This window comes from Hemiscyllium ocellatum, chromosome 32 (assembly GCF_020745735.1).
Source record: "Hemiscyllium ocellatum isolate sHemOce1 chromosome 32, sHemOce1.pat.X.cur, whole genome shotgun sequence".
Lineage (NCBI taxonomy): Eukaryota > Metazoa > Chordata > Chondrichthyes > Orectolobiformes > Hemiscylliidae > Hemiscyllium > Hemiscyllium ocellatum.
Window position 1 is genome coordinate 2,837,988 of NC_083432.1, and position 19,592 is coordinate 2,857,579.

The following is a 19,592-nucleotide window of genomic DNA, read 5'->3' on the forward strand; positions in this document are numbered from 1 at the left end:
TGCCACAACATTGAGGGCCGAATGGCCTGTACTGCTCTGTCATGTTCTATGTTTGATTCTCTATTCAGGTGCCTCTGTTGTCAGCCTTCTGCAGGGACCATTCCCTCCGTGAAAACATGGCCCCCTCCTTCGTCACTCTCAACAGGTCCCCACAGCCCCACTGCAGGTTCCGCTGTAACACCCACCCATTAACTCTGTCTCTGTTCAGTGTCCATGGTCCTACACATACCTTCTGCATCAAGCAGCATTTCCCCTGCACCTCACTGTATCTGAATTCCCTGAGAATAGTTTTGTCACCTCTGTATTGGGACAGGAAGCACAGACTGGGTCGCTGCTTTACACAACACCTGTGTTCTGTCTGTAACAGTGAAACACTCTTGAACTTTCATTCTTTTGTCTGTCAACTGGTTTACTCTCTCATTAGGCTCCACCTCCACCCATCACCCCACTGGGTCCTCACCTACCACCCCACCAACCTCTATATACATCATATCATCCGTCGTCATTTCCGCCACCTCCAAACGGACCCCACCACCAGGGATATATTTCCCTCCCCTCCCCTATCAGCGTTCCGAAAAGACCACTCCCTCCGTGACTCCCTCATCAGGTCCACACCCCCACCAACCCAACCTCTACTCCCTGCACCTTCTCCTGCAACTGCAAGAAATGCAAAACTTGCACCCACACCTCCCCCCTCACTTCCCTCCAAGGCCCCAAAGGATCCTTCCATATCCACCACAAATTCACCTGCACCTCTACACACATCATTTACTGCATCCACTGCACCCGATGTGGCCTCCTCTATATTGGGGAGACAGGTCGCTTACTTGCTGCACGTTTCTGAGAACACCTCTGGGACACCCGCACCAACCAACCCAACCATCCCGTGGCTCAACACTTCAACTCCCCCTCCCGCTCCACCAAGGACATGCAGGTGCTTGGACTCCTCCATCACCAGACCATGGCAACACGACGGCTGGAGGAAGAGCACCTCATCTTCCGCCTAGGAACCCTCCAACCACAAGGGATGAACTCAGATTTCTCCAGTTTCCTCATTTCCCCTCCCCCCACCTTATCTCAGTCCCAACCCTCGAACTCAGCACAACCTTCCTAACCTGCAATCTTCTTCCTGACCTCTCCGCCCCCACCCCCTACTCCAGCCTATCACACTCACCTTAACCTCCTTCCATCTATTGCATTTCCAACACCTCTCCCCCAAGTCCCTCCTCCCTACCTTTTATCTTAGCCTGCTGGACACACTTTCCTCATTCTTGAAGAAGGGTTCATGCCCGAAACGTCGATTCTCCTGCTCCTTGGATGCTGCCTGACCTGCTGCGCTTTTCCAGCAACACATTTCCAGCTAGTTCCCTCCCTTGTCCGTTTCGGTGACATTCTCAATCTCTGTACATCATTTCAGCTTCCCCAAGTCTCTGGAGCGATTTGTACCTTGTCTACATACACACGATGTGTGCTTTCCAACTGCGGCTGAAAACCTAAGGGGGGCTTTTAATTCTTTCTTCTCCAAGGGAGGGAACGTCAGAGATAGGGAGGTACAGTTCCTATCATTCCATGCAGTCTCATCCTGGTACAGGGCTATCATACATTTCATGTCCTTCCTGTCTCGCTTCCACCCGAATGGAAAGGGAACCACCTGGGTCACTGGCCTACCGGAGGCACATGCATAGCAATTGCTCTTGTTCAGACTTTTTACAGTATACTTTACCCATTCAACCCAGGCATCTGTATCCCCATATCCAGGTTCTATTTCAATGGTCTGTTTCAAGTCCTTCATCTCTATAATTTTTACCACCTTTGGGTCATCGGGAGGGGTCAAAGGTTGTATCTTATCATCCAGTTGTTCTGCCCGTTGTCCCTTTCCTATTCCTATTCCTACACTATTTCGGAAACAACATCCCGAGGAATCATTCCCGTTTGTTTTCATTTCTATCCCAAATGTTTCATTTAATTGTACCTGATAGGTGCTCCCTCCTAGAATCGCTTCGTGCCATGTGGTTTTCTTTATTGTTAGGTATATTGGGTTACATTTTTTATCGGGACAACCGAGAGCTGGTTGGAAGGGGGCCCGGTGTACTGTGACAAGACCATTATACCAAGTACCATCCCCCAGACCATCCCCATAGGACTTAAGGTGTATCTCTGAGATGCTGTACAGTCTCTGATTATCTACATCCCCACAATTTACTAAGTTGCATGCATCGGCGTCTATTCCTTGTGGATTATCAGACTCAGGGACCGTTAATAACAAGTATGAAGACAATATTTGACAAAATCCCAATACTGAGAGAGCTGATATCATCATCCGAAGCATTCCCTGCAGTCTATAATAGTATTGAAGCACAGAGAGACTTTACATGTAATCTATGAAAAAAACATCCAACGCTCGCGTCGCCACCGTATAATCAGTCACTTAAAGTCTTTTTAGCCTGAGTTTCAGTGGTTCCAGTGGGTTTTGCGTTGATTCAGCTGTCCAGGCTTCTTTCTCAACCGGGGATTCCACTGGTCCCTTAATCCCGGTGGAGTGAGTCCAGCCTTTCTCCGCCGTTCCTATCACCGTTTCGGTCGGCAAAAGAGCCTGGTACGGTCCCTCCCAATCCGGTTGCAATTTAGTTTCTGTCCATGACTTAATTAGGATCCAATCTCCCGGCCGGGTGGGATGGACGGTGAATACAAGGGGCGGAGTCTGTGCCAACACATCCTGTTTCCTGAGGAAACACAAAGAGGAGGAACAAGCCCAGTACATAGTTCTTTAAGAACAAATCTTTAGTTTCTGGGATTAGCAGTTCCCCTTTTGTTCCCAAGTAGGGCAGGCCAAACAATATCTCATAAGGGGACATCCCCAAATCTTTCCTTGGGGCCATCCGCACTCGCAAGACGGCTATAGGTGAACACTGAGTCCAAGGGAGTCTGGTTTCTATTATTAATGTAAATAGCTGCCTCTTGAGTGTTTGGTTCATTCTCTCAACCTTTCCTGATGAGGGTGGGTGCCAAGGGGTGTGGAATTCCCAGGATAATTCCTAACCCCTTCATCACTCCCTGGAATAACCTGGAAGTGAAGTGAGTTCCCTGATCTGAATCTATACACTCCACTATCCCATATCTGGGAACTATGTTTTCAAGTATTATCTTGGACACACCAACTTGCGGTGGCAGTGGCCAGAGGATACGCCTCCACCCATCCAGATAAACGATCAACTATTACCAACATATATCTCAGCCTTCCCACTCGGGGTCATTCGGTATCATCTACTTGGATACTCTAGAATGGTCTTAGCCCAGGTTCTCTCCATCCTGGGACTTGTTTCCTTAACACCTTCTTGTTTCCCTTCCTGCATGTTATACATCCCTCACATGTCTGTTTGGCTATCGTATATATCCCTTTGCATCCATATTTCCAGAAGACTAAATCACACATTGCTTGCTCTCCCAATGACTCCCCTGACGTAGGACAGGCATAATCTCTCGCATCATCATTTTATTCAACATCTCCCTCCCATCGGATAATGTCCAGCGCCCATTCGCTGTCTTCGCAGCTCCGAAATCTTTTAGTTCCTCCTCCTCCTTTGCAGGAAACAATGGGCTACCCTGAAGATCCGGAATTATAGGTATTAGGGAGGATATCGCTGCTTCTTGTGGATTCAGGGCTGCTTCTTTAGCTACCTCATCGGCCAGTCTATTTCCTCTTACTTCCGGATCATTCCCCTTTTGATGTCCATTTATATGAACTATCGTTATTTCCCTCGGGAGTAACAGGGATTCTAGCACTTGTTCTATCAATTACTCACGTGCTAGTTCTTTTCCTCGACTATTTATTAGTCCTGTTTTTTGACAAATGTTTCTGAAGGTGTGCCCCACTCCAAATGTGGATTTGGAGTCTGTGTACACCGTTCCTTCCTTGTCTTCCAAGGCCCTGGGAGCACTTTCTAGCACATAGAGTTCACAAGTTTGGGCTGACCAGCCGTTAGGCAGTCTCCCAGCCTTGATAAAACTTCCCACTATCCCGTCTACTACAGTATATCCATTGTGCCTTTTACCCTCAGTTACCCGGAAGGGCCCATCGATAAACAACTGAACTCCCGCATAGAACGGGATGGCCCTTAGGTCCATCCGCACTTAAGTCTGATGTTCAATAATATCAAGGCAGTCGTGTTCTGGATTACCAGGGGCCTCCCCCTTCCCCGCCACAGGAATGTGGCTGGATTTAAGCAACTCTCTGTGACGAACACGTGGTCATCCTTCTCTATTAAAATTGCCTCATATTTCAAGGTCCGAGAGTCTGTGAGCCATCGTCCTGCTTTCTGATTTACTATGGTCAGTACCTGGTGTGGAGTGCTGACTGTTAGGGCTCCCCCAAAGGTCAGTTTTCGACTTTCTTCTACCGGTAAGGCTGTTGCTGCCACTGCCTGCACACACTCTGGCCACCCCCTTGAGACCGGATCTAGCAATTTAGACAAGTAAGCAACCAGTTGTTTCATTTCCCCCCACACGCCCCCACCCCACACCGCCCCCCATCGCTGGGGTAGGACCCCTAGAGCCACCCCCCAATCCACTGTGACAAACAAGTGGAAGGGCTTGTCTGGGGAGGGTAATGCAAGGACAGGGGCATGGATCAGGCTCTTCTTTAGTTCTTCAACCAATTCCCTCTTTTCATCGTCCAATTCAATAACTTAGGTTCTTCCTCCAATAGTTTCAGATAGAATTTCTTTGTTTTCTGTGCATATGGGTCTATCCATAATCTACAGTACCCTCTTAACCCCAAGAATTTTCACAACTCCCTTTTAGTCTTGGCCAGTGGCATTTCCACGATTCCCTTTATTTTTTCTGAGTTTATTTTTCTTTTTTCTTTACTGATTAGATGTCCCAAATACTGAACTTCCTTTTCTATATACTGTCATTTCTTCTTGAGACCCTCAATCCTTGTTGTCCCAGAAAGTTTAGTAATTTGTTTGTGGCCTCTATTGCTTTGTCTCTCCTCTTGCCTGTTCCCAGAATATCCTCTCCATATTGTAACAGAGTAGTCCCTTCGGGATTACTGAATTCCTCCAAGACTTGTTCCAACACCTGACCAAAGAGATTCGGGGATTCAGTGAATCCTTGTGGGAGTACTGTCCACCTGTCCTGTTGTTTTCATCCTGTCTTTGGATCCTCCCACTCAAAGGCAAATATATTCCTACTTCCTTCCGCCAGTGGACATGCCCAGAAGGCATCTTTTAGATCCACTACCCTGAACCAATTCTGGTCATGGGGAACCTTACTCAATAGTGTATCGGGGTTAGGGCCCACAGGGTGGTGGGTTTGTACTGGTTGGGTCAATGCTCTCAGGTCTTGTACCAGACGGTAAGTGCCGTCCGATTTCTTTACTGGAAGAATAGGGGTATTGTAAGGGGACATACAGGGCTCCAATAATCCATCTTCAATCAACCCCTCAATCACCGGCTGCAATCCCCTGTGTCCCTCTGTTGAAATTGGATACTGTCTTTTGCATACTACGTCTCCCTCTCTCTTTAAACTGATCTCTAAAGGAAGTATTTGTAATCCTCCACGATTCCCTTCCCGAGCCCATGCCATGGGTTCTATTTCTCTCTCCTCTTCCTCGGTCGGGATGGCCATTTATATCACTAATCTCTGGTCCCATACTCCAATTTCCAGTCCCAAGAGTGTGATTAAATCCCTCCCCAATAAATTACTTCCAAAATCAGGGATATATAACAGTTCGCCTTTGACTATCTCTTCTCACTTTCAACCATCATAGGTTTAAAAACTGGGACTGTAAATCCCTCCCCTTTTACCCCAGAAACTGTTACTATTTGCTTTGAAATTCCCACTCCCCTGGGCTTGAAATTTAGAGATGACCTCGCTGCCCCCGTATCGACTAAGAAAACTACATCCTCTTTATAAGGTCCCACCTGTAAGTTTATCAGGGGTTCCTGGTGGGTCCCCGGGGACAGGAACCCCTGACACCCCGATTTTTCATCAAAGTTCATAAGCGATATCGTCATCCCTTCCCTTTTTAAGATCCAGACACTCCCGCTTAAAGTGACCTGTCTTTCCACAGCAGTAACATCCAGCCTGTGGGGATTTCCACCTTAATCCCTGTCCCTGTCAACTGGACCCCCTCATGGCTCCCCTTCATTCTGTGCCCCTACCTCTGTTTACAACAAGCTGCCAGCCATCACTCTGGTCACTTACTATCGGTTCCACTCTTTTCTTAACTACCTGATCAACCATGGCTACCAGCATTTTTACCTTCTGTTTTTGTTTCTCATCCTCTCTCCTCACAAACACTTTCTGAGCTTCCCGCAACAACTCATCTAGGGGCTTCTCGCTCCACCCCTCTATCTCTTGAATCTTTTTTTGGTTATCTGGCCATGATTCTGTTATGAAATGTACCCTCAGGAGCCCTTCCACTACTGATCCTTCCAGGTCTATTCCAGAATACTTTCCCATAGAATCTCTTAACTTTTGGAGAAAGGCCGAGGGACTCTCACCCCTCCCCTGGCACACTTCAAATGCCTTTGTCGGATTTTGTGACTTCGGAGCCACTTCTCGGATTCCCTTTAATATTAATTCTTTGAGCTCTTTCATTTCCTCTCTCTGACCTTCACTTTGATTATCCCACCCGGGGTCCCTGAGAGGAAACCTTGCTTCACCTTCTCCAGCTGCCCGTCCCTGACTGGATGCTCCCTCTCCCAGATCTTATTCACGGCTCCTCTAATGAGCCCTCTTTCCTCTCCAGGGAATAAAATGTTTAATATAGACATTAGTTCCGCCCAGGTGTATAAACTGGGACCTAGAAATTGGTCAATTTGTTCGGACAATCCCACCGGGTCTTCTATGAGGGCCTTCATTTCCTTCTTAAAGGTCCATACCTCCCCGCTCATTAGGGGTGCATTTACAAACCCAATTTCCTTATCCCCTATTGGGACTTCACGGAGGGGATACGTAGTGGAACTTCCTTGTGGGTTTTTTGTCCAACTTTTCCTTCTGCCTTTCCTTTTGTTTGTGGGTAATCATCCCTGTCGTTCTAGTTTCCCCCGGCCCCGACCCTGGTCCTGACTTTGACTCTGGCTCTGGCCCTGTCTCTGCTGCCGACCCCCCTGTCCCTGCTCCTCCTGAGACCCCTTCTGCCCTATTTGCAGGTTCGTTATCTGGGGGCGGCAGATTATCTAATCCTTCCCACGGAGGCAGTGCCGTGGGAGAGTCTCTCTTCTCTGTTTTAAATAATGAATATTTGTTGCTGAACCCCTCCTCCAACATGAAGCATAATCTGATTCCTCCTGACTGAGGGGCTGTTTGCTGTTGACATATAAGTTCAAATATTGATAAACCCAGCCCTCGTCCGACCTGTACTTTGGCCAGAAGACAGCGAGATGAAGAATGGGCTCCTTAGTCCATACAAAACAGCAATATTTAATCATCTTCTTCTTATCCTTTTCCCTTGTACAAGTATTATGTTTCCAATTCCTCAACATCCTCCCTAATGGACTTTCTGGAGGTATGTTGCCAGGGACCCCGCCTCTATTTCCATTTCCTTTTTCCTAGAGGCTCCTTCTTTACTCCCGGCCCTACCCATGTAAAGCTCTTTCGTTAGTCCCTTATTAATTCCTGTAACTCAATCCCAGCCACCAAAGTAGTCCTTAAAATCAGTTTCCTCACCTTGGTCCGTGCACGGAGTTGCCTGGCTTGGCGTCTCCCTGAGCCCACCGTTCAAGTATTCCCACTTAACTCCTTCCTGGTTCAGAATGACTCTCTGAGGACTCTGGTCAGTCTACCAGGAGGGGCAGCCACCGTTGAGAAACACAGGACCATTCTAAAAGGTAACGGGATGCGTCGCCCCAGCCGTCGCGTCGCCTACTCCGCCGGTGATAACAGGATCCCGGACACGAGCTCCAGCTGTGAGAAACAAAGCTCACTGTTCAATTATTTCAGTCCGAGTCAAATTCTGAAGCAGCGGATTTTATTGAAACGTTCTTGCAAGACGGGTGTCTAACAAATAGGCACCTCGATCAGAAGGTTACATTACAGTTTATACAGTTCAGATGAGTCTCTCGGTTCTCCCCTTTAACCCCGTTGGTTGCTTTTGCTGTTGTGCCTAGCCTATCACAAGCTCTAGCTTCACACCGCCTCTGTTTACATCTCCCACTACTCTCAGCCTGTCACCCCCGCCCCCCCACTCATATTTATTTTATGCCTTATTTGGTTATCTTGTTCATACTAACTCCCAGTCGACCACCTCCCTTTGCGGATAGTTATTTCTTGGTACACACCCCCCTCATGATTCCGCCTTGTGGTTTTTGCAGAAACAACATTTGCAAGTGCCTCTCACAAAATAAACTAAATCAGTGATATAACAGATAATGATTAGAATTCTCAGGTCAATCTATACATTCCAGATGCTGAATTGTATAAAAATAACAATAAAGTCAAAATAGCTGCTTCATTGGCTCCAATGATCATAATTAAATATTTAGAATAAATGACATATTTGCATGTTAAACTATCTGAAAGGGTCAGGAATAGGGTCAAGAAGCAAAAAAAGATAACATCTATATCACAGGAATGGTGCCAGAAGACTGGAGGGTATCAAATGTTGTCCCCTTGTTCAGGAAGGGCAGGAGAGACAACCCTGGAAATTAGAGACCAGTGAGCATTAGTTCGGTTGTGTGTAAAGTGTTGGAAAAGATTATAAGAGTTAGGATTTATAATCATCTGGAAAGGAATAAGTTGGTTGAGGATAGTCAACAGAGTTTTGTGAAGGGTAGGTCGTGCCTCACAAAGCTTTCTCAGTTCTTGAGATGGTGACCAAACAGGTGGATAAGGGTAAAGCAGTTGATGTGATGTATATGGATTTCAGCAAGGCATTTGGGATGGTTCCCCACGGTAGGCTACTGCAAAAGATATGGAGGCATGGGATTGGGGGTGATTTAGTGGTTTGGATCTGAAATCGGCTAGCTGAATGAAGACAGAGGGTGGTGGTTGATGAGAAATGTTCATCCTGGAGTTCAGTTACTAGGGGTGTACCACAAGGATCTGTTTTGAGGCCACTGCTGTTTGTCAGTTGGTCATCCTGCAGTTATACAACATTCTGGTGCAGCCGCACTTGGAGTATTGCATACAGTTCTGGTCAGGACCTGGATGAGGCCAGAGAAGGATGGGCACGGAAATTTGTGGGTGACACTAAGTTTGATAGAGTTGTGGATAGCGCCGATGGATGTTGTAAATGGAGTTTACTGCAGGAAAGTGTGAGGTGATTCTCTCAGGAGTAACAGGAATGCAGAGTAGTTGACTAATGGAAAGATTCTTGGCTGTGTAGATGAGCAGAGAGATTAGATTAGATTAGACTTACAGTGTGGAAACAGGCCCTTCGGCCCAACAAGTCCACACCGACCCGCCGAAGCGAAACCCACCCATACCCCTACATTACCCCTTACCTAACACTATGGGCAATTTAGCATGGCCAATTCACCTGACCCGCACATCTTTGGACTGTGGGAGGAAACCGGAGCACCCGGAGGAAACCCACGCAGACACGGGGAGAACGTGCAAACTCCACACAGTCAGTCGCCTGAGTCGGGAATTGAACCCGGGTCTTCAGGCGCTGTGAGGCAGCAGTGCTAACCACTGTGCCACCGTGCCGCCCATAGATTGTGGTGTCCATGTGCAGAGATCCATGAAAGTTGCTACCCAGATTGATAGGGTTGTTAAGAATGCATACAGTGTGTTATGAGTTATGTTTTATGAGTAGAGGGATTGAGTTTCAGAACCATGAAGTCATCCTGCAGTTATACAAAGTTCTGGTGCAGCCGCACTTGGAGTATTGTGTACAGTTCTGGTCACTACATTATAGGAAGGATGTGGAAGTTTTGGAAAGAGTTCAGAGGAGATTTACTGGGATGTTGCCTGGAATGGAGGGAAGGTGGAAAAGCACGGCAGGTCAGGCAACATCCAAGGAGCAGGAGAATCAACGTTTCGGGCATGAGCCCTTTTTGAGGATTCAGGAAATGTTGATTCTGCTGCTCCTTGGATGCTGCCTGACCTGCTGCACTTTTCCAGCAACACATTTTCAGCTCTGATCTCCAGCACCTGCAGTCCTCACTTTCTCCTGGTATGGAGGGAAGGTCTTCTGAGGAAAGGTTGAGGGAACTGTAGCTGTTTTCATTGGAGAGAAGAAGGTTGAGAGGTGACTTAATTGAGACATATAAGATGACCAAAGGGTTAGATAGGGTGGACAGTGAGAGCCTTTTTCCTCAGATGGTGATGGCTTGAACTAAGGGGCATAGCTTTAAATTGTAGGTTAGATGGACTTCAGATTGGTCTCACAGTTCAGTGCAACATCAAGTGCTGAAGGGCCTGTCCTGTCCTGTTCTAACCATGAATACTGGCTGAAATGCCAACATCTTAATTCCACAGCAGAAGACTACATTTTATTTCCAGAGAAGGGAGAGTCTTATTTAAGAATTGCCTTAAAAGATTCTTAAAAAGCAAGCATAACTGATTATCAATCTCCAACAGCACATACAAGGGCAGGTGTCCCTGCATCTCCCACAAAATCCAAATATCATTTAAATTCACCCCCACATCTCCATCAGCTTTCTCAGAAAGTCAAAAATGTGAACAAAATTTAGTTCAAAAGTGATTGCATTCCTGGAAATAAAAGATTAGTTTATCCTATTTGGAAATTAACTCTGGCCAGAAAATTAAATTCCAAATGTGATGAAATCAAATTCCAAGAGATAAATTGAACCAATGTTTCCACTCCAATCTCTTTCAATGAACCTATCCTGGCAGATACAGGTGTAAATTAGTGCAGAAAATTCCTTCAAAAGGGAAAAAAAAACATGAAACATGCACGATCACAACTTATAAAAGGCACAGGCAACATATTAAAATCAACAAGGAATTCCAAAGCGTACACTTAAATCAAAATGTTCCAAGATCAGGAGTTCCAGGGGAGAGAAAAAAAATTACAGAGGACCACAAGTAATCACTAACGAACAGAAAGTACATTCAAAACAGACCACAAAAAGTTAACACTTCACAGCAAGTTTCTCTGTCTCTGTCTCTGTCTCTCTCTGTCTGTCTCTCTCTCTCTCTCTCTCTCTCTCTCTCTCTCTGTCTCTCTCTTCCCTCTGTCTCTCTATCTCACTCTGTCTCTGTCTCTTGGTTCCCTTAGCCGAATGGAAGAATTCAAAATTTCTGTCAATTGTTTTATTCGATCGCAATTAAATGTGCCATCAGGTGGCAGTGGCTTCTCAGTTTATTCTGTCCATTTCACCCTTTTTTTTGAATAAGTCATAGTTTTGGAATCATTTCCCCATGCATGTCTCTCACATGCACACTGTCACAATCATTCAATGATTCAAACAGAGTGTCCTTTTAAATGTCAATTAAAATTTATCAAGTTGCTCAATTCATGCAAAAGGATTTAACAAAATGTCCAATTTTTCTGAGGGGCTTCCAAACACTCGGAATCATTTTCCTGATCAGAAATCATCTCCTACATCGTTGAAAGGGAGAAGTCTTTCCAACTGCATCGAGGGGCTGTCCCATTGTAGCTGTGACTCCGTGCTCTTCAAAATAAAAACCAACTGGCCTTGTCCTCCTTTCTCTATAACCTCATAACTTCAACCGATCATATTAACGCAATGGAGTATCTAATATCTCATAACTTCCACTGGCCATATTAACACAACTGAGTGAGAAAATGACCAAGACTCCCTTCCATCTTCAATGATCTAAAAGGTTCCCCTGGCCATATCTGATAGAGTCAGTTCTCTGTGTGGAGCACAGAAACACCAAGGTCACCCCACAGTAAACAAAGAGACATTTCAGCCGGACACATAAACAAAAAGTCTCACATTTCAAACGGCCATATTAAACAAAACATATCACGTTTCAACAGACTATATTAAACAAAAACAGAACAGACTTAAAGTTATCTAAAACTGACAGACCACATGGTCCTTTTGATCCCTTCAAGGGACAAGTCTCACTCGGCAAGGGGCAGATCATCTCTTGGGACACAAGGAGTGGTCTGAAGGTAAAATACCGAAGGGACCCCACCACAGGGTTGCGTCTGACACAAACTTTCGGTTGTTTAGTCAGCCTAGAGAGATGTTCCCTCTGTTGGGAACCGAGTCACGGCACCAGATGTGAACTTGGGAATTCTCGGAACACTCAGAGTTTGCAAAGTAGCCCTCTTGTATTGTTATCAAGCTAGCTGAGAGATCAATAGGCAAAAAGACTAGGTAATCAATCAGATATGACTGATAGATTATCGCTAATTCTCAGAAAAGAGGCAGCATAATTTGTACCCTGAATGTGCACAATCATATCATTTTTCTCCAGTTCCCACTGTATAATGTTTCTCGTTTTAATTAGATTCTCATGAGGTAATTCATACACTAGTGTTGTTTTGCATGTAAAATAAACAACCCTGTAAATGTGGTGTTATTGTGTCACTGAGATAATACCGAGGTTACAATCTGTATTACGTTATAGTGACTGTCTGGGAAACAGGCAGTAACTTGATTATGCCAAGATTCATCCATTCCTTATTCCATTCCCATGGTCACTGCGCTTGGCCATTTTAAAAGGCAAGTAATTATTGTGAAAAGGAGACTTACAAAGTGGAGGATTTTAGCTATTATTTCCCGAATACTTCATCCCTCTCACCCGTATTAGACAAGGCTGGATAACCTCTCCTTTACTGGCTGCTGCATTGCAGTTAATAGAAATATGCCAAGGGCTTGAATTTCTACATGGAACTGCAATGTAGTTCCCATCAGGGAGACATGGTCTAGAGAGGGTCAGGAATAGGAACTTCCCATTCTGAGGTACAGGATCTACAAGAGGACAATCCTGGATGCAAATGTAGAAGGGCTGCTGTGGCGTCGTTTATTGTGGGGAGGAAGGATGATATCTTTGATGGGTCGTCAAATGGGAGACTTCCAAAAGAGGGTTGAATAGGGTCCAAACTGATGTGGAAGCTCAGCTTTGAGCTCCTGGGCTTCTTGAGAATGCCTGTCCAAGAACAGAGAACCACCACTTGATTAACACATTTCAACAGCACTGTTTTTATTCAAGACTGTCAGTATACGAATATACAAACAAGGCTTGGGAGAAAAGCCACCTTGGACCATGCCGGGTACTAAAGAGTGGATTCTCTCACCGTTGATAGGGAAAGTTGTTACATTTATACATAACTTCTCACGCAATACAGAGTCCCGTATCATTAAGCTATCGCACAGTGTAAAATTAAACAAAGCATACTTTATTGGAAGCTTACACATCAAAAGTGCTCTAAATCTAACACACACATACCAACAGCCATCTGGTTAAGCTCTTAACACGATCTCTAAAGTCTGACATAGCCCTCATTATTCTTACTCTGCTTTTCAAGGTAACATTCAGATATCAAAAATTGCTCTAAACTACACATGTATTCATTAGTACAGCTCTAAAACAATGAGGCTCCAGTATTCCTCTGATGGTTGCCCTTTGATCTAGTGCTATGTACTATCTCATCCTTGGACCTGTGGGGAGGATTGTTTACTGCTAGGCTGGCTTCTTACAAATTGCTATGTTAGCAATTAGTTTTGCTTAGCCTGTCGCTTAGGATGCCGGGAAATACAGCCAATATGCCGGGGCCATTTTAGTTAACATTTCTGAGCTCCATTTTCTATATGGTCACTATATCAATTTCCAACTTATCACTGATACATCCCCATGAGAAATAAATCTTGGCGATCCAGAGCGAGAGGACCCTGGATGACTAACGATATTGATAAGAACATGAAGAAGAATGATGAGGTTTATGATGTAAACCAGAATAGAAACTAGCAATAAATATCAGAAAGGGAATCTCAAATGCAGGAGAGAGCTTAAGGCTACAACAAGGAAGGCTCAGAGGGAGCAGAAGGTGTGGATGGAGAGTTGTTCTCAACATAGAGAGTAAAATGTCCTTCAAACATTTAAATAATAAAATATTAGTGAAGGATAGAGTGAGGCTGTGAGCCAGTCTATCCCCAGCTAAAAGAGGGCCTTCCCATAATACCATTGATGGCTCATGTTAGCTCTACCCAGGAACTGACTGTGAATGGGACATTACCGAATCGGAGGGAACACATTCTCTAAACAACTCACTAATGAGATTCTCTCCCTCATAATGTCACAGCACTTCCAGAAGCCCCGAAGACTCTCTCTGTCTCTATGGGACCCCAGCTGACACAATACTTCCACAGACAAAATGTCACCAAACTAATCAACATGGATGAGCTGAGCCCTACTGTGGACAGGGCGACACTCCTGGGGCCATTGTTTAACTGATGGATACTGGTTAAACATTGTTAGCTCTCTTTCAATACAGTAAAACTGTCCACTGCAATTAAAACTGTATTGTCTTACAATCAGCCATCAACCTCTTGTATCCCTCTAAAACCTGGATATGCCTGTACTTTGGGGAAGAGGCTGAGACCCCTCTGTGTAGAGTGCTGACCATTCTGTGTGTGAGCGATCTTTGGCTCCTTCCCACGATATCGTAAAATAAAAAAGCGGATCAATTTCACAAGGTCTGAGTAGGGGCTTCATTTGAAATTGGACAATTCTCTGGCAGGGCCCAGACTGAACACACAGCAAAGATGCTCACTGAAGCAAGAGGGAGAGTACTAAAGGAAGTCATTACATCTGTCCTTCCCAAATTCGTTACTAATTGCTAAATGGTGACAATGGTCTTGTGGAAAATATGAGCGTTGAGCAGCTGGGATTTATAGTCACAGCTAATGAAGAGGAGTTGAAAAGCCTGCAGCATTCCCAGTGAGAAATTACCTGATCCTGGCAGGATACAGCCTGGATTGCTGAAGGGAGCAAATTGCAGGGTCATTGAAAGAAATTCTCCGAACACAGGATTAGTGCCAGGGAACTGGAGGATTGCAAATGGGACACCATTGTTTCAGAAAGGAGCAAAGGTTAATACAGCAACCTGTATACATGTTAGCTCAGCATCAATAGTGGGATAACTGATAGAGGATATAATACGGACTGAGGTAAATACCCACTGGATAAAAACAAGTTAATACCAGACAGATAACATGGCTTTGCCAAGAGCAGATCATGTCTAGAAAGAAACTTGAGTTCTTTGATGAGGTGACACAGGCAGAGAATGAGAGTACTCCTGTGGCTGTTATATATTGGAACTTTCAAATAGCATTTGATGCCACACAGCAGGATGGTTCCCAAATTAGAAATGTCTGGGATTGGTGAGTCCTCGGCAGCACGGAATTGGAGTTGGTGAAATGATAAGAGACAGGGTGGAGCTGTAGGTGGGCATTTTCCGGTTTGGAGCTGAGTTGGAATTAGTGTTTTCCAGGGATTGGTATTCAGACCCATGCCCCATCTGATTGAGAGATGGGTGTTGTTGCAAACTCTCTAAATGTGTCGATGTTACCGCGATAGGGAGAATTGTGACTTGTGAGAATAGAGTCATGCAGCATGGAAACAGACCCTTCGGCCCACCCAGCCCATGCAGACCATGTTCCCAAACTAAACCAGTTCCACCTGCCATATTAAGGCCCATATTGCTCCAATGCTTTCTTATTCAGGAACTTATCAAAACCGATCAACTCCATTGGTCCATGACAAGTTGGTCAAAACGCACAGATACCTGGCAAATGAATGTCAATGCTGAGAAATGTGAGGGAGTGTATTTTGGTCCAATAAGTACAGACAGAAACCACAGGCTCAATGTCCCAGTTTTGAGGGGAATACAGGAGCTGAGGGACTGAGGGGACCATGTGCATAATTCTACGGAGATTATCCGGCAAGTGGCAAGAGCAGGTAATAAGGATTATCGGATCGTTGGGTTTATAAACAGAGGGATAGAACATGAAAGCACAGGAGTAATACTACACCCCTGCAAATTATTGGTCAGACTACATTGGATTATTGTACTCAGTTGTTGGAACCTTATACAGTATTTCCATGAGTGTGTCTGTCAGTATCTGGATGATAGATACAGCACGGAAACAGACCCTTCAGACTAACGTGCCCATGCTGACCAGATTTCATAAAGTGAGGTAGTCCCATTGGACAGCGTTTGGCCCATGTCCCCCTAAACCTTTCCCATCCATCTCCCCATCTGGATGCCTTTTCAATGTTGTAACTGGACCTGTCTCCACCACCTCCTCTGGTGGCTCGTTCCACACACGCACCAACTTCTGTGTGAAAAGATTGCAGCTCGTGTTCAGTTTTAAATATTTCCCCCTCACCTCAAGACAAAGGCCCTGCCTGAAACTGTGTAAACCTCCCCTGGTTTATCGGAGCAAAATGGAACTCCTCACATTTATCTAAATCAAACTCCATCTGCTATTTATCGGCCCACCAGACCAGCTGATCAAGATCACATTGAATGCTTGGATAACATTATTTACAGTTCACTATATCATCAATTTTGGTGTTATCTCCAAACCTACTCACCACATCTCCTATATTCCCACACAAATCATTTATATAAATGACAAACAACAGTAGACCCAGCACTGATCCTTGCAGCACACTGCTAGGTGCAGGTCTCCATCCTTAACCAAAACCTTCTCCCACCACCCCGTCTCCTACAATCAAACCAACTTTGGATCCAGTTGGCTGGGTCTCCATAGACCCCATGTGGTTGAACATTCCTAACCAGTCTACCATGTGGAACCTTGGTGAAGACCTTGCTAAAGCCCATGTAAACAATGTCTCCCGCTCTGCCTTCATGTATCTTCATGGTCACCTCTTCAAGGATCACAATAAGGTTTGTGAGACATGATTTCCCTGGTACAAAGCCATGTTGGGTATTCCTGACATTTCCAGAATTGGGAGATCTTTCCAACCCTCATGTTGAAGTTTCCAGAAAGGAAAAGTAGTAAATATGGTGCCCTGGGAGGAGCAGGAACCTGTTTTGGACTCATCTGTGGCAGGAAATATGTCCTCATGGTCATTCTCTAGTTTAGACGGAGAGTCACGAGACAATCCCTGATCACAGTATCATGGGAATTTGTAGCTCAGGTTGTGGATGAGGTTGTTGACTTGCTCACTGAGCTGGCAAGTTTGTTCTCAGACATTTCCTCCCCATTCTAGGGAACAGAATCAGTGAGCCTCTGGTGAAGCATTGGTGTTCTGTCCTGTTTGCTGTTTAAGTGTCTGGGTCTGCTGGGGTCGGTCGTGTCATTTACAGCTTTGCTGCTGGTTCTGTTTATGAGTGGTTGGTAAATGGGATCCAACTCGACATGTTTGTTCATGGAGTTCCGGGTTCGGTGCCAGGCTTCCAGGAATTCCCGTGAATGTAACTGGTGTGTCACAGGATGGATACGTTGTTCCAGTTATACAGTCACAGAGTCATACAGTCCGACAGAATGGAGAGAGACCCTTTGGTCTAAACTGGGTCATGCTGACCAAACTTCTCATCAATACCCAGCCCATGTCCCTGCACTGGACCCTTCTCCATCTCATCCTTTCCTACCCATGTTATTGACCAAATGCCTTTTAAATGTTGTTACTGTACCCACCTCACACCCTTCCGCGTAACCCATCCCATGTGTGTACCACCCTCTGTGTAAAAAAGTTGTCCCTCAGGTTCCCTTTTATTCTTTCACCTCGACACTTCAACTGATTCCCTCTCGTCCTCGATTCCCCAACCCTGGGGGAAAACAACCTGATGCATTCACTCTGTCCATGCCTCTTATGATCCTACATAAGATCCTTCTCTAAGATCCCCCCTCACTCTACTCGCTCCAAAGAAAAATGTTCTAGCTTGTCCAACTTGTCCCCGTAACTCAGACCATTGGATCTTGGCAACAACCTCGTAAATTCGTTCTGTACTCGTTCCTGTTTCATAACATCCTTCTGACAGCAAGGTGACCAAACTGAACACAATACTCCAAGTGCAGCCTCACCAATCACCTGCAAAACTGCAATATAACTTCCCAACTTCAGTACTCAGTGCCCTGACTGATCAAGGTCAGTGTGCCTCAAGCTTTCTTCCCTGCCCTGTCTGCCTGGGACTCCTCTTCCAGAGGACCATGTACCTGAACCCCAAGGTCCCTCTATTTCACTACACTCCTTATGGCCCTACCATTCACCATGAAACTCCTGCCTTGATTTTATTCTCCAAAATGCAAGTCCTCACACTTATCTCTATTAAACTTCATTTGTCATTTCTCAGGCCACTTCTCCAGCTGATCAAAAACCTTCTGCAATTTCTGATAACCTTCCTCACGGTCGACGATATTATATTATCATCTGCAAACTTACTAATCATGTCTAGTCCATTCTCATTCAAATTATTGATGGAGATAACAAACAGTAATGGGCCCAGCACTGACCCCTGAGGCACTCCGTAGTCACAGACCTCCATCTGACAAACATCCTTCCACTATTACCCACTGCTTCCTACTATCAAACCAATTGTGTATCCAATTTGCCAGCAACCCCTGGATTCCATGCGATCTAACCTTCCAGAGCAGCCTACCATGTGGAACCTTATCAAACGCCTTACTGAGATCCATACAGACTATTTGTACTGCCCTACCCTCCTCAACTTTCCTGGTCACTTCATCAAAGAACTCTAACAAATTTGTGAGGCTTGATCACCCACCCACAAAGCCATGCTGCCGACTCCTAATCAAACCCTCCCTTTTCAAATGCATGTATATCTCATGTTGAATTGGGGTCCTTCATTGCCTGTGTGTCTGTCCAAGTGATAACTGGTCATGTCTCTTGGTGACTGGTTGGTGGTTGTGTACCCTGGTGGCTAATTTCCTTCCTGTTTGCCTGATGTAGTACTTTGGAGAGTCTTTATGTGGTATTTTGTCTCTAATGCTGGTCCTGTTGTTTGTGGGTATGGGATCCTTTCTCATTGTCAGTGGCTGTTGTAGTGTGGGCCACCATGATACCCAGAGATCGGAGTGGTCTAGTGGTCATTTCTGATGGGTCATTAATGTATGGCAATGTGGCGATTGGGTCCGGACGTGTTGTACCTTCCTGTTCTAGCCTGTCATGTCGGTACACATTTTGGGTGCACCTTGTTTCTGAAGACGATGTGTGGGTGTACATCTTCTGCTTTGCACAGTTCCAGGGTGCTGCAGTGTGTTATGACTCACTTAAACAATGGTCTGATGCAGCTCTGTTTGTGGGTGTGGGGATGGTTGCTGTTGTAGTTGAATACTTGCTCTGTATGGGTGCCCTTCCAGTATACGTTGGTCTGGAGCTCCCCACTGGCCTTGCGTTCCAGCATAATCTCCAGGAAGGGGAGACAGTTGTTGCTGTCTTATTTTTCTTGGTTATATTTTTATTTTATTAAGCAATACAGTTTACAACACAATCAACACTAACCACTGCATACAAAAAACCAGCAAATTTACAAGGGAGAGGAGCAGCAAAGCCAGGCCTCAAACCCAACCGTTCAACCAGTTTAAAGAAATGAGGACAATCCTCAAATCCCCGTTTCAATCAGTACAAAGCGGTAACAATGACATTTGTACATCCAAGAGAGTCCGATTACAGACAAAACAGTGGATCCAGTACGGACCCCCAGCAAC